This window comes from Gossypium hirsutum, chromosome A03 (assembly GCF_007990345.1).
Source record: "Gossypium hirsutum isolate 1008001.06 chromosome A03, Gossypium_hirsutum_v2.1, whole genome shotgun sequence".
NCBI lineage: Eukaryota > Viridiplantae > Streptophyta > Magnoliopsida > Malvales > Malvaceae > Gossypium > Gossypium hirsutum.
In genome coordinates, this window is record NC_053426.1 from 101,796,241 (window position 1) to 101,812,442 (window position 16,202).

Sequence of the window (16,202 nt, forward strand, 5' to 3'; positions counted from 1 at the left end):
GCATTTTTAATCCCTATTTGTTTGCACGCATTGTATTTTAGTTCTCAATGTTGTTTAACAGTTTTATTTGTTTGTAAACTATCCTTTTGATTTCGTTTTTACTTTAATTGAGTCCTTTCCCTTCTAATTTTAGTTTTTTTTGGTAAACTTGTTTTTATACTATTTATTTTAAATTATTTTACAAAGGATTCATTATTCATTTTTTATATTATTAATTATTTTAAATTATTTTAGGGTATTCATGATTTTCTTTTGAAAATTTGTTTTAATAAATATTCTATGGAATTATTTTTGATTTTATGCTATATCAATTATTATTTTTATATATTCTTTTGTTTTTTTTATATATTGTTGTATTTATATAATTTATTTATGTTAGAATTAATTATTTTATGTATATTCTTTGTTTTAAATTATTATGATAGCCTTTTCAAATACTCTTATACATTATTATTTTATATACATATATACATAATTCATATTAAATTATTTTTATTCTATAAATATGATTTCTTTTAGATTAATATATGTTATTTAAATTATCATGTGTATTACTTATTTTAAAATTTTTATACATATAATTTATTGTTGTATATTGATGATTTCAAATTTCTTCTTTTTCGTATTATTCATTTTAACCTTTTATTATTATTATTTTAAACTTTTTACATTTCATTTGCGTTAATTTGCTTTATATTTCTTTTAAAATTGTCTTTTTAATTCGTCAATCTTTGAATATTAATGTTAGTGTTTGCATAATGTACGACGTGAGACTATTGCCATTGTATCCTAATTTGTTCCACTGTATTTTCATATCATTATTACTCATTTGTATAGTATTATTGCTATGCATTATTGGTCCATGCCCGTTACTATGCTCTTGTTTCTTGTTATTGCACCGTGATTGGAATTCCAACTATTATCTGATGTCGATCATTTTATTTACTCCAAACAAACCAAATAAATAATCGTTTTTATTTGAAATTTTCTTAAAACAAGGTAATATTTTGTATTAGGAAATCCAAGGAATTGTGCCCTAACGTGTTGGGTTTCGATTTTTTATTTCACCAAATGGCTAAATATCCTTTTAAAATTTAAATGCATGAGTTTTGGAAATCACGAGATGATCTTGGTTTCGAAGGTTTAAAATGTCATATCTTAACGTATTGGATGTGATATTTTATTCCTTCGGAGTACGAGAATCTTAAAATCCAACTCGAATTATTCAAACATCTTCTAAAAAAGGATCGTATTCTAAAACTTTTTCAAATTTTCGACATTAAGACAGTAATTAATCAATTAGGTACCAATTTTGGGCGATATGAGGGTGCTGACCCTTCCTAGTGCGTAACCAACTTCCGAACCCATTTTCATAAATTTCGTAGATCAAAATCATTATTTTAATGAGTCAAATTTTTTTGTTAAAATGATTAATCTCAAGGTGATCCGATCACACCTCGATAAAAGATCGGTGGCGACTCCATATTTTATTTTAAAATTGATCCACGTTTTTCAAAAAAATGGTTTTGACAGGTTGGTGACTTTGCTGGGGACCCTATAAGAGAGTCAAGCCGTAAAATTGGTTATTTTCTGTCCTTTTGTCGAAAATTGAAAATTTGATTTGAAAAATCATGATTCTTTTGTTGCATTTGTTTGTGATCCTTATGATTGTTGTGGTTTGAGTCTCGTAGAATACTCTTGCATTGCATTGCATGACCGTTGTGGTTACACATTTTAACTGGGAGTGAGAAACTATGCCTTCGTGAGGTTTTCACCTTCGTATGAGCTAGTGGATTGCTTCTGGAATACATCCGTACCTATATATTCGTGAGATTTTCATCTCCGCATAGCCATAGGGAAATGTATTCCCCTGAACTGAACTCGACCCATCTAAGCCTATAATGGGTGGGGATTGAGGAATTTGCTGGTTCAGGCACCTTTTCTTTAGAACTGAAATGCATATAGTGAACCTTAAGAGTCCACTTTAGGTAGAGCTATGCTGAACCTTAACGGTTACCCAGATAGGTGTTTGACTTTTTTTGTTTGCTTTGATTTTTATCATTTGTATATGATACTGACTTGTTTGTGTTTTTTTTTTGCTGTAATTGCATAACATTACATTTTTAAAGATGTGTCGATTCGTGTTTGGTTACTAAGTTAGAAGGCTTTCCATAGAGAACAAATTTCTTGATAAAGTAGAGGATAATGCGACTGTCCGTATATGGTATAGTCTAGCTAAGGGGTATACATCAGAGTTGTGGGACTTCACCCGTATAAGTTTGACACAAAATGAGCTTCAAGAATGGAGAGATATATGGGCCCATTGGGATGATGAGACTAAGCAGTTATTCTACCATAATTATGGCGATCTACCTAATCTGCTCAAGATCAAAGTGGATAAGAATTTGTTTCGGGCTATGGCTCAGTTTTGGAACCTTGCCTATAGTTGTTTCACTTTCGGAAAGGTAGACTTGATGCCTACTATGGAAGAATATACCACCTTGCTTTGCTGTCCAAAGATCCAAGTTGGCAAAACTTACTCTCGGGCTGCTAATGTCCCAACTTTTGTGAAGAAGTTAATGAATATTACTGAGATGAGTGAACAGTGGGTTACGGTTCGAATTCAGCAATAAGAAGGGGATAGTAAATGCATTTCTTGGGTGAGTTTGAAGGACTTGATCCTAGCACATCTGGATGTAAAGAAGAAAGTTGACGTCTTCGCCTTTAGTATTTATGGTTTTGTAATCTTTCCTAAAGCTTTAAGGTATATAGATGAAGTAGTCGCTGATTTATTTGATCGACTTGATAAAATGGTCACATCTATACCTGCAATTCTAGTTGAAACATTCAAATCTTTGAACATATGTCGGAGGCCAGGCAAAGGCAAATTTATCGGGTGCGCACAGCTATTATTGGTATGGTTTCATGGTCATTTTTGGAAAATGGACAAAGTCTCTTATGGAGTCTTCTCTAAGAATTATTCCCCATTAAAGAAGGAAGCAGCTACGTAAAAGAGGGATGACATATCAGAGGAAAGGTGGATGACAATTCTTCAAAATCTTATAGAGAAGGATGTTGAATGGAGAGCCTTTCGGATGGCCTAACGAGATCCTTTATCGATGTGGAAGTTTTGATTGGGTACTTTTGCTTGAAATTCGGGTAGTCATTGGATATGCCCTTTTATTCATATTAAGGCAGTATAAATCAAGGCAATTTATACCGGCGACGTACGGGCTAGCTCAATGTGAGTTCTCGTATAAGGGAGACAATTATAAGAAAAAGGTTCGAGAGATTTTTGATGCTTGAAAGTAGACCCGTTGGATGAAGAGATTGGCTGTTGGTTCAATGACGACTCTTGAATACAATAGATGGTTTAGTAAAAGGATTAATGATAGTATTCCTGGGCCGAATTTAGAGGATGCTCAATCAATGGAGGAATACTTGCAAGTGGTCCCATCAGAGCTAGAGATTATAAGGCAAGACTTCGAAAGGAAGAATTCAGAACTCGGTAAGAAGTTAGAACAACTAGAAGAGGAAAAGATGCATTTAAGACTAGATGTCGATGTTCATAAATTGGAGACTGAGAAATTAAGAAAAGGAAAGAATAAGGCTAAGGAGGATCTAGATAGTTTGAAAATAGATTATAAAAAGCTACGTCTATCAATGAGAATTGTCGGGTTGGGAAAAACTTTAGAGCAATGGCGTCAAAAGATTCGAGAAGAAAGGATCAAAGCTGATCAATGGGAAGGAAATTTCAAGAGGCTCAAACGCGAAGTGAGGCCCTAGGGAAGAGCCTGTCGGAAGCTCAAGATGAGAAGATCGGGTTGAACGCTAGGATAGCCGAGCTAGAAAAATTGCTTCATCAACATCGTAGCCGCAACCCTGTAATGGAGCTGAAGGCGAGCTTGGATAAAATTGAAGAACTAAAAAAGAAGGTCCAAGAACTCGAGATTGTGCTACAAAACAATGAGCTTAAGATTGAGCTCCTTGAAGCAAGTAATGAGCGGTGTAATTAGCTACTCCATCAATATCAGAGTCAAATTAGGGGCAAAGACTACATTATGGGTGAAGCTGTGGCCCAGATTTGAAAGGTGGCTGACCATCTACAGACTTTAACAGTTCAAGCAGATGTATTGAGTGTGAAATACGAGCTAGAATCAGACCGGGGCTGAGAATTGGCTTGGTTGTTTAGGAAAGTGAATTATTTAAGCATTAGGGCCAGGTCGTATCTGTAATCCATTTCTATGTAAAGAACTTTGTTTTTTAGTAAAGTTTTCTAAATGGGATTGAATCAGAATCGATGCCTTTTGCATTAATTTCATGCATCTGCATTACATTACATCATATGCATTAAAGTCTACCAAAAGATCCTAATTAACTAAGAATTATTTTAGTAATCTAGAAACCGACAAAAGTAAACCAAGTATGTATTCTTACGGTACGTGAAGAAAAACCAAAGCAATGGACAAAAGGTTAGAAAATTTGGAACAAATGTAGAAAAAGATGCAAGAACAGATGCAAGCACAAATACAGGAGCAATTGGCTAAAATCCAGTAGGATATGAGAGACCAAATGTTAGAGTCCCAAAGGACTATGATGAATCAGATATCCCAATTGCTGGTTAGGGGGCAGGAAAAAGGAAAAAAGTCTTACGATTAATGATGAAGAGAATAATGAGGAGCCTCATTATCCTCTAGGTTTTACCCCAACACATGCTCAAGCACCACTAGAAGTAAACCCACAGAGACCATCTGTTACGATTAGGCCTCAATAGTTTCTGGCCGGAGTTTCGACACCAAAGAATTTCCAAGCTGGCTCAGGTTCTAACCCAAGAGATAACCTAAATAATCTAATTGTTCCTGATTTGGATGAAGTTATGGAAGGGGAAAGGGCAAGGACAGAATCACAAAAGCAGTTAGAGAACCGATGTAAATGGCTGGAAGAAAAGTTCAGGGCAATGAAAAATGCTGAAAGTCATCATGGAATCAACACTAAAGATTTGAGTTTGGTCCCAGACTTAGTACTTTCTTACAAGTTCAAAACGCCAGAATTCGAGAAGTATAACGGGACTAGTTGCCCTGAAGCTAATATTATCATGTTTTGCAGAAGAATGACTGGGTATGTTAACAACGATCAAGTACTGATCCATTACTTCCTAGACAGTTTGGTGGGGGCAGCATCCAAATGGTACAATCAGCTGAGTCGTAGCAGGATTAGTTCATGGAGAGATTTGGCATAAGCATTCATGAAGTAGTACAACCATGTGACAGATATGACTCCTGACAGGATTTCTCTGTAGAATATGGAGAAAAGACCAAATGAGAGTTTCAGACAGTATGCACAGAGATGGGGGGAAGTGGCCATCCAGGTTTAGCCGTCGCTTTTGAAGAAAGAAACCATATTGCTCTTTATTAATATGCTAAAGGCTCTGTTTATCACCCACATGTTGGGAAGTGCCACAAGAAGCTTGTTAGACGTGGTAATGACTGGATAAATAATTGAAAATGAAATAAGAAGTGGAAGGATAGAGGTAGAGGAGAATACCAAAAGGTTAACCTCGCGAAAAAAGGAAAACGAGGTGAACAATACAAACATGGGGTACTCAAAATCAGTTACTGTAAGCTAACCAAAAGTGATGGCAGCTGGTCAGGGCTCATCAAGACAAGAATCTAATGCGAAGCAAAACATTGAGAAACTCCAATTTACGCCAATCCCAATGATGTATAGGGAGCTATATCAAAGTTTATTTGATGTATATGTGGTGACCCCTTTTTATTTAAAGCCATTACATCCCCCATGCCACAAATAGAATGATGCAAATGCTCAACGTTAGTACCATGCAGGGATCACAGGGCATTTATAAACCGTAATTTATACATATTTTTACCCCATGCTTAACACATTTTATGGATTATTTTTCCTTATAATTGGTGAATTCGATGCTCTTAATGCTTTAATTTCATGTTTTATACTTAGGCGAGCATAGGAGAGCGAAAGGAACGAAAAACTAGCAAAAAATAAAGAAAATGAGCCAACGTACGAAACAACACGGCCTGGACTTCCTCACACGGGCAAACCACATGGCTGTGTCAATTTGGCAGAATCGAAGCACAACTCACACGGGTAGAACACACACCCGTGCCATTCTAATAGGTTCGAGCACAGCCTGAAGTAGTTGCACACGGGTGTGTCCCTGCCAGCCCAAGTTGAGTCCAATTCAAAAAAGGCTAATTTTGAGGGCTTTTAGGCATTTTAAAAGCCTATAAATATACCCTAAAGGAAGAGGGAAAAAAAGAGAGAAAATGAGGTAGGGAACTACTCAAGAGAAGCCGATTGATCCATCTCAGAAGCTGGATTCACCATCAAGACTGAAGATCTCCCCTCAATTTCCCTTCAAGAGTTTTGGGTTTTCTTTATGTTTTGTATTCATTATTCTTCTGAGATGTTTTCTTTTAGTTATGAACTAAATCTCCTAAATACCTAAGGGGAATGAAACCTAAGACGAATCTTGTTATTATTTTCTGAATTATATGATAAATATTTAACTTGTTCTTAATTATGTGTTCTTAATTCTTGTTTTGATATCCTAGGATACTGATTCAAGATAAGCTCTTATTCAGAGGAGGAATAGACCCTGTCTAAGGGTACATTTGTCATAATCAAGCGGGGTTGATTGCGCGCCTAGAGATAGGGTGACAAGATTTTGCCGGATTAGGGTGAAACCTAATAAGGGGATCCATAAATCATGTTAATGCAACCCTAGGGTGTTAGTTAGAGAAAAGTCTCAATTATTAAATCTAGGGATTAGACGTTATTAGTCTTGAATAGAGATAATAACATAACTTAGGGATCTCTACGGAACAAGTTAAATGAATAAATCGTCCGATTCGGAGTCAGAATAACAAGTTAAGTCTAGGTGGATTCTTCCTTAGGTATTGTCTTAATTCAATCGTTTTTCCACAAGTAATTCCCCAATTCTATTTTCCGTGAATTCTTAGTTTAAATAATTAGTTAGTTAAAACAAAACCCGCTTATTCTTAGGCTAGATAATAAAAAGATAGTCGTTACTAGTACTTTTAGTTCCTTTTGGGTTCGACAATCTGGTCTTGCTAAAACTATACTACTGTTCGATAGGTACACTTGCCTATATTGTGATAATAGTTAGTTTCAAGAATGATTAATTATAAATATATAAAACTTACTTGTCATGAAAATCGCGATCAAGTTTTGGGCGCCGTTGTCGGGGAACTAAGATATTAGGAACACTCAATTTTATTACTTTAGCCATTTATTTTTCTTGCAAGTTAATTCTATTTTATTTTTATTTATTAATTTACTTTTTCTTTAACTTGGCAAGTTTTTATATTTCATGACTAGAAGAAACCCGTCAGGACTACTACTTTTTAACGAAGAAATCGATCGCACACTTGCAGAGACCAAAGAGAAATAAGGTAAAGCTTAAGATACATAGAGAACGAGCAAGAGGTCGATATTCAAACCCCAACCGAGGAGATGGCTGAAAACCAAGACAATCAGCTACCTTCTGCGATACCCGTTGAACTAGTAAATCAAAATCTTGCTCCTCGTATTATGTATCATTATGCTAAACCTAATTTAACAGGAACCGAGTCAATTATAGTTAGGCCTACTATTGTTGCAAATAATTTTGAACTAAAACCTAACACTATTTAAATGATACAACAATTTGTTCAGTTTGATGGTTTGCAGGATGAGGATCCAAACACTCACAAGGCAAATTTTCTGGAATTCTGCGATACATTTAAAATTAATGGCGTTTCTGACGATGCCATTTGTCTTCGATTATTCCCTTTTTTCATTGAGGAACAAAGCTAAACAGTGGTTGAACTCGTTACCACGATGGTCAATTACTATTTGGGAACAAATGACAGAAAAATTTCTATTAAAATATTTCCCGCCGGCTAAAACAACCAAATTACGTAATGATATCTCTTCGTTTATGCAGATGGACTTAGAAACTCTTTACGATGCATGGGAGAGATACAAGGACCTACTGCGAAGGTGTCCTCACCATGGACTACATCTATGGTTGCAAGTTTAAACATTCTACAATGGTGTGAATCCCTCAACAAGGCAAATTATTGATGTAGCAGCCGGGGGAACTATCAACAACAAAGCACCTGAAGAGGTTTACAGATTTATTGAAGAGATGTCGCTGAATAACTATCAGTGGCAAGTTATGAGGACTAAGCCAACTAAAACAGCAGGCGTTTATAACGTCGATTCGATTACTATGCTGTCAAACCAGGTAGAACTTCTAAATAAAAAGATTGATGGTTTACTTGGTTCTACTCAGGTACACCCAGTAATGAGGTGCGAGACGAATGAAGGAGGAGCATGCACAGAGTATCAACCCTTCAACCCTAGCATCGAGGAGGAACAAGTCCAATATATGGGTAGCAATAACATTAGATCCCAAAATAACCCATATAGTAACACTTATAATGCAAGTTGGAGGAACCATCCCAATTTCTCGTGGGGCGGTTAAGGAAATCAAAGACTACAACATCCTCTGGGTTTTCAACAACCACCCTATCAATAGGAAAAGAAACCGAACCTTGAAGAGATGCTATCTAAATTTATCTCGGTGTCAAAAACCCGTTTCCAGAACACCGAGACAACACTTAAAAATCAACAAACTTCGATCCAAGGGCTCGAAACTCAGATAGGCCAGCTTTCCAAACTAATCTCCAAACGACCACAAGGTAGCTTTCCAAGTAATACTGAACCTAACCCAAGGGAACAGCTCAACGCGATTAATGTTCAAGATGAAGAAGGATTTGTTGAGCCTAAGCTAGAACCAAAGCAAGAAACTATGGTGAGCAGAGATCAAGGTGAGGTAAGTCATAATAAAAACAAATTAGTGAATGTTGAATATAAACCTCGTGCGCCATACCCCAACGCGATAAGGAAAGACCGCTCAGATGAACAATTTGGTAAATTCTTTAAACTTTTAAAAAAATTACATATTAACTTACTATTTATTGAAGCTCTATCGCAGATGACAAACGCAATGAAATTTTTAAAAGAGCTTTTAGCAAATAAACAGAAGTTGGACGAGGGGTCGCATGTGGAGTTAAACGCAGTTTGCTCAGTTATTCTACAGAATAAACTACCCAACAAACTAAAAGATCCAGAGAGTTTTACGATTCCTTGCTTAATTGGTAGTTTAGATGTTAATAATGCATTAGCTTATTTTGGAGCTAGTATTAACGTCATGCCCTACAAATTGTTCAAACAATTAGGTCTTGGGAAGCCCAAACAGACTAGGATGAGCATTCAATTAGCAGATAAAACTGTAAGATTTCCTAGGGGTATTATTGAAGATGTGCTAGTTAAAATCGATAAATTTATATTTCCCGTTAACTTCATTGTTCTAGACATAGAGGAGGATAGCAACACTCATTCGATTTTAGGACAGCCCTTTTTATCAACTGCTACGATTATTGATGTTGGCACAGGCGAGCTCACACTCCGTGTGGGAGACAAAACAATTACCATTCAAGCTCGCAATTCTGGCAACACATCGGAAATTGAAGGTGGTCGTCTAAACCATTCTACTAAAACTGATAATATGGTGCAACCTACTTTGCAGGAAATGAGTCTGAAGGAAGTACATAAGTCATTCTCAAGCAATAGCAGAGGACCTATTCATGAAGATCGAAGGCTACAAATCGAGGAGCTAGATGAATGGCGGACGCATAAACCGAGAACACACGATAAACCAAAACTACGCCAGAACGAGTTCAATACCTTCCCAAATCAACTTAAGGTTAGAGATAAAGTATTATTAGATGCCACAGATCTTTACATTGTCACTACCAAATCGAATAAAGAAATCCCTCTACGGTACTTAGCATTTTCCCATTCGGTACAGTCGAGGTAAGTCATCCCAAGTTCGACACTTTTAAGGTAAACAACACCCGTCTAAAACCTTATTTCGATGAGAATGATAGCAGGAATAAGGAGTATAAACTCCTCGAACCACCATGACCATTCAATGGAGAGGTAAGTCAAGCTTAGACTATAACAAGCGCTTCTCGGGAGGCAACCCTAGTACTAATGGTTTCAAATTATTTAAATTTCAACTTTTAAACATCTAGGTCACTAACAAAGTCTTTGAGCATAGGTTCCCAACTCCACACGACCGATCACACAGATGTGCTTCAGGCCGTGTGACAACCACGGACGAAAACATGGTCGTGTGATATGGCTATGCGAAAACAGGGTAAAAGTTATCTTTCCCAACATAGGATGCGATAAGTGGCCCCGGGCGTGCGACCTAGCCGTGGTCAAATTTGCCAAATGAACACGGGCGTGCGACACGCCCGTGTCTAGCACCAGTGGACAACACTGTCAAAATAATACGGGTGTGCGCAGTGCTACACTACCGTGGGAAAAGTAAACCACATCACACACGGTCGTGTAACATGATCATGTAGCCACACAGCCTAGACACACGGGTGTGCCTGAAGGTCGTGTGACGACATCTCACTTCGCGACAAACACATGCGGGACACGATCCGCACAGACGTGTGAACTAGCCGTGCCACTTGAAAAAATTAGATTATCTATCTTATTTTATTTTTCTTTTATTAATTTTTGAATATTATTTTTTTAAACACGACTTATCTTTATGATTATTTTCAAATTAGTCCCTCAATTCTCCTTTTGTCATTCAGAATCATGCTTGTCCTCCAGCTTTATTTCCAACAACTTGCTCTCGCTAATCTAGGAATTTTATCCATTTTTAACTCAGGAAGTTTTACTTTTCTCCCTATCTTATGAACTTACATTTGTCAAAATATCTATCTTTGTATATTGAGGACAATGTACATCTTAAGTGTGGGGGGTATTCATTTCACTATCAGAAAAATCCCTGAATGATTGCCTTGTTCTCTTGAAAAGCTCTCATATCATGTTGAGGATAAATTTTGATTGATTTATAACTTTTATTAATATATCTTGAATTAAAACATAGGCATTTATGCATTGATTGTTTAAACTTTAAGACATTAGGGAATCAAGCATGATAATTTGATTTTTAAGAATTTAAAAATTTTATGTTGTTTCCCCAAGTTTAGGTATTATCTTAAATTAGAATTGACAAGTTTAAACATCAAAAAGCCATAATTTTGTGATATTTTTTGAGCCTTTTGAGCATCTATTAATTCTTTCATACTCACTTTTATTATTGCTTTGAGTGCGTCAGTATTTAACTGTTATTCTAGAACTTGCTTGATTATGCATGTCAAGACCACACTATTTGATTTGATATGTTAAAATGATTAAGGCACTTAGGATTAACCCACTCATGTCATGAAAATCCTAACTCCACGATTAACCCTTAGTAAACCTTGTTGAGCTAATAAGCCATTTCTTGTCTTACCCTTAATATTAACCCTTAACCCATTATTGTTGAAATCTCATAAATTAAATTTGATCCCTATTTTTGTCGAGATTTAAATTGAAATAGTTGCTCAGTTATGTCTTGTTCTTAATAGTTAGTCTATGTTATTTAACTTGTTCTTAAAAAAAATGTGTATACACATTAGTAGTAATCTTTTGTTTTTGAGCTTAAGTATTTAAATCCCATATTCTGAGAAGAAGCTCTGTTGTACGCAAGTGATGATTAAATCTTTTTCTAGTTAAGTGATTTTTCAATTCAATCTCGATTCTAACCGTTTCTTTTAGCTTGTGACCACACCCCCTAACCAAAGCCACGTTTCAACCCTCTAAAGACCTTTTGATTGATGTTTCATCTCAATTTATAGTGGTGAAGATTTGATTTTCATGCAAGCTTATGGTAATAACTTTTCATATTGACTGATGAGTACTACTTTCATTGTCCTTAAAGACTTTGAGTGATTTGAGTGAATCTTTAGTGAAGATGTTAAACTCCATGAGATTTCGAATCGAGATAACCACTTAGATAATGGGAGATGCCTAAGTTTTGCGTGATTAAATACTCAACTTGGAATGTTTGAAGCTCTAATGTTTTTTTAGTTAAATTCTCAATATATGATTACCTGTGGATTTTGAGATTATAAGTTGAGAAGGATTTATTTTGATTATGAGTTGGGGATTTTGCTTGAGGACAAGAAAATGCTTAAGTGTGGGGGTATTTGATAAACCGTAAATTATACATATTTTTACCCCATGCTTAACACATTTTATGGATGATTTTTCCTTAGAATTGGTGAATTCGATGCTCCTAATTCTTTATTTTCATTTTTTATACTTAGGTGAGCATAGGAGAGCGAAAGGAACGAGAAATGGGCCAAAAACAGAGAAAATGGACCAACGTACGAAATCAACACGGCCTGGACTTCCTCACACGGGAAAACCACATGGCCGTGTCAATTTGGCAGAATCAAAGCACGACTCACACGGGTAGAACACATGCCCGTCCTATTCTAACAGGTTCGAGCACGGCTTGAAGTAGTAGCACACGGGCGTGTCCTTGCCGAGCCCAAGTTGAGTCCAATTCAGAAAAGGCTAATTTTGAGGGCTTTTAGGCATTCTAAAAGCCTATAAATACACCCTAAAGGAAGAGGGAAAAAAAAGAGAGAAAAGGAGGCAGGGAACTGCTCAAGGGAAGCCGATTGATCTATCTCAGAAGTCGCATTTACCATCAAGACTGAAGATTTCCCCTCAATTTCCCTTCAGGAGTTTTGTGTTTTCTTTATGTTTTGTATTCATTATTCTTCTGAGATGTTTTCCTTTTTAGTTATGAACTAAATCCCCTAAATACCTAAGGGGAATGAAACCTAAGACGAATCTTGTTATTATTTTCTGAATTGTATGATAAATATTTAACTTGTTCTTAATTATGTGTTCTTATCTTGTTTTGATATCCCAGGATACTGATTCAAGATAAGCTCTTATTCAGAGGAGGAAAAGACCCTGTTTAAGAGTACATTTGTCATAATTAAGCGGAGTTGATTGCGCGCCTAGAGATAGGGTGACAAGATTTTGCCGGATTAGGGTGAAACCTAATAAGGGGATCCATAGATCGAGTTAATGCAACCCTAAGGTGTTAATTAGAGAAAATTCTCAATTATTAAATCTAGGGATTAGACGTTATTAGTCTTGAATAGAGATAATAACATAAATTAGGGATCTCTACGAAACAAGTTAAATAAATAAATCGTCCGATTCGGAGTTAGAATAACAAGTTAAGTTTAGGTGGATTCTTCCTTAGGTATTGTCTTAATTCAATCGTTTTTCCACAAGTAATTCCCTAATTCTATTTTTCATGAATTCTTAGTTTAGATAATTAATTAGTTAAAACAAAACCCCTGATAAACCGTAAATTATACATATTTTTACCCCATGTTTAATGCATTTTATGGATGATTTCTCATTAGAATTGGTGAATTCGATGCTCCTAATACTTTAATTTCATGTTTTATACTTAGAAGAGCATAGGACAGAAAAAGGAACGAGAAACAGGCCAAAAACAGAGAAAATGGGCAAAAATATGAAATCAATACGGCCTGGACCTCCTCACACGGGAAGACCACACGGTCGTGTCAATTTGGCAAGCTCGAACACGGCCTGAAGTAATCAAACAAAGGCGTGTGCCACGGGCGTGTCCTTGCCGAGCCCAAGTTGAGTCCAATTCGGAAAAGGCTAATTTTGAGAGCTTCTAGGCATCCCAAAGCCTATAAATACACCCTAAAGGAGGAAGAGAAAGGGGAAGAAGAATAGGGGGTAAAGAATTACTCCAAGGAAGCCGATTGATCCATCTCAGAAGCCGGATTCATCATTTCAGACAAGCTCTTAATATCCCAAGGCGTGTGTGCTACGACTTTAGGCACGCCCTGTGTCTGGCTGTGTGTGCTGAAAAACTTTACAATTCAAAGATAAAGTTAATGATTCAAAGTGTTAGAAATTAAAAATAAAGAAATCAAAATATGTTAGTGCTCGGGTTGCCTCTTGAGAAGCGCTTATTTATAGTCTAAGCTCGACTTACATCTCTAGTGAATGGTCAGGGTGGTTCGAGGAGTTTATACTCCTCATTCCTACTATCAATCTCCTCAAAATAGGGTTTTAATCGGGTATTGTTTACCTTAAAAGTGTCGAACTTGGGGTGGCTCACCTCCGCCGTACCAAATGAAAAAATACTGAGTACCGTAAGAGGGATTTCCTCATTTGGTGTGGTAGTGACAATGTGGGGATCTACGGTATCTAGTAAGACTTTATCGCCAACCTTAAGTTGATGAAGAGAGGTATCGGGCTTGTTTTGGCGTAGTTTCGGTTTATCATGTGTTCTTGGTTTGTGTGCTCGTCATTCGTCTAGCTCCTCTATCCGTAGCCTTCGTTCTTTATGAGTGTGTCCTCTATCATTTCTGGAACATGGCTCGAGAATTTCTTTGAAGCTCAATTTTGGCAAAGTCATATTGTTAATTTTAGTAGATTCGTGTGGACTATTACCTTCAATGTTAGATGTGATACCAGAATTACGAGCTTGAAGGGTGATCGTGTCGTCTCCTACGCGAAGCGTGAGCTCACCTATGCCAACATCAATAATTGTTTTAGCAGTTGCTAAAAAGGGCCTCCCTAAAATCAAAGGGGTGTTATTATCCTCCTTTACGTCTAGAACAACGAAATCAATGGGGAATATGAACTTATCTACTTTTACTAGTACATCTTCAATAATACCCGTAGGAAATCTTATAGTTTTATTTGCCAATTAAATGCTCATCTTAGTTTGTTTCGGTTTCCCAAAACTTAGTTGCTTAAACATTTTGTAAGGCATGACGTTAATACTAGCCCTTAAATCAGCTAATGCATGACTTATATCTAAACTACCAATTAAGCAAGGAATTGTAAAACTCCCTGGATCTTTCAATTTGTGGGGTAGCTTATTCTGCAGAATAGCTGAGCAGGCTACGTTTAGCTCCACATGCGACGCTTCATCCAACTTCCGCTTATTTACTAAAAGCTCTTTTAAAAATTTCATTGCATTTGGCATTTGCGACAAAGCTTCAATAAACGGTAAGTTAATATGTAATCTTTTCGAAAGTTTAAGGAATTTACCAAATTTTTCGTCTGAGCGGTCTTTCCTTGTTGCATTAGGATATGGGATACGAGGTATATATTCTTCATTCACTGTTTTGTTATGACTTACTTCACTTTTACCTTTGCTCACCACAGTTTCTTGCATCAATTCTGGCTCAGGAGCAATGAATCCTTCCTTATCTTGAGTACTAATTGTGTTAAGGTGTTCCCTTGGTTTAGGTTCAGTATTACTTGGTAAGCTACCTTGGGGTCGTTCGGAGATTTGTTTGGATAGCTGGCCTATCTGAGTTTCGAGCCCTTGTATCGATGCTTGTTGATTCTTAAGTGCTGTCTCAGTATTTTGGAAACGGGTTTCTGATACCGAGATGAATTTAGAGAGCATCTCTTCAAGGTTCAGTTTCTTCTCTTTTTGATACGGTGGCTGTTGAAAACCCTGAGGATTTTGTGGGTTTTGATTCCCTTGACCACCCCAGGAGAAATTTGGGTGATTCCTCCAACCTGCATTATAAGTATTACTGTATGGGTTATTTTGAGATCTAAAGTTATTGTTACCCATATAGTTGACTTGTTCCTCTTCGATTGTAGGATTGAAGGATTGATATTCTGTATGCACACATCCTCCACTTGAGTCACACCTCATTACTGGATGTACCTGCATAGAAACAAGTAAACCATCAATCTTTTTATTGAGAAGTTCTACCTAATTTGACAGTATAGTAATTGAGTCAACGTTATAAATGCCGTGTAACACCCCAAACCCGACCCAGACGTTATGGCCGGATCCGACATGCCACATCGAAGCGTTCAAAACATTTTATATTGTTGATCCAGAAAAACCTACTTAGTGTTTTAAAAGATAATTTCATTATAGGTTAAAGTGAATGGAAGCTGTGCACCAGGTAGGAAACCGGAAAAGAGGAGGTGAGTTTATCGGACTACTTAAGTACCAAGCTCCCTTCGGATCCAATCCTAGACATGCACACCGCCATTGTCACACCTTAACGTCATGTATATTTCTAGGAAACCGATTTGATTAAGTCATTTTTAGGAAAAGTGATTAATTTTGGAAAATACTTTCATTGCGGAAGCTTTGCTTGTTGTCGTGTTATTTTGAAATCAATTGTTGTTTTTTTTTT

The 16,202-nt window shown here is 36.5% G+C and overlaps 1 non-coding gene across 1 annotated transcript; it reads right to left on the reverse strand.

Moving 5' to 3' along the window:
- Window positions 1-7,952: 7,952 nt before the first annotated feature.
- Window positions 7,953-8,058, reverse strand: LOC121225192 (small nucleolar RNA R71). The gene has a single exon (XR_005923113.1). It is a non-coding gene; the product is annotated as a small nucleolar RNA R71 (small nucleolar RNA).
- Window positions 8,059-16,202: the final 8,144 nt, after the last annotated feature.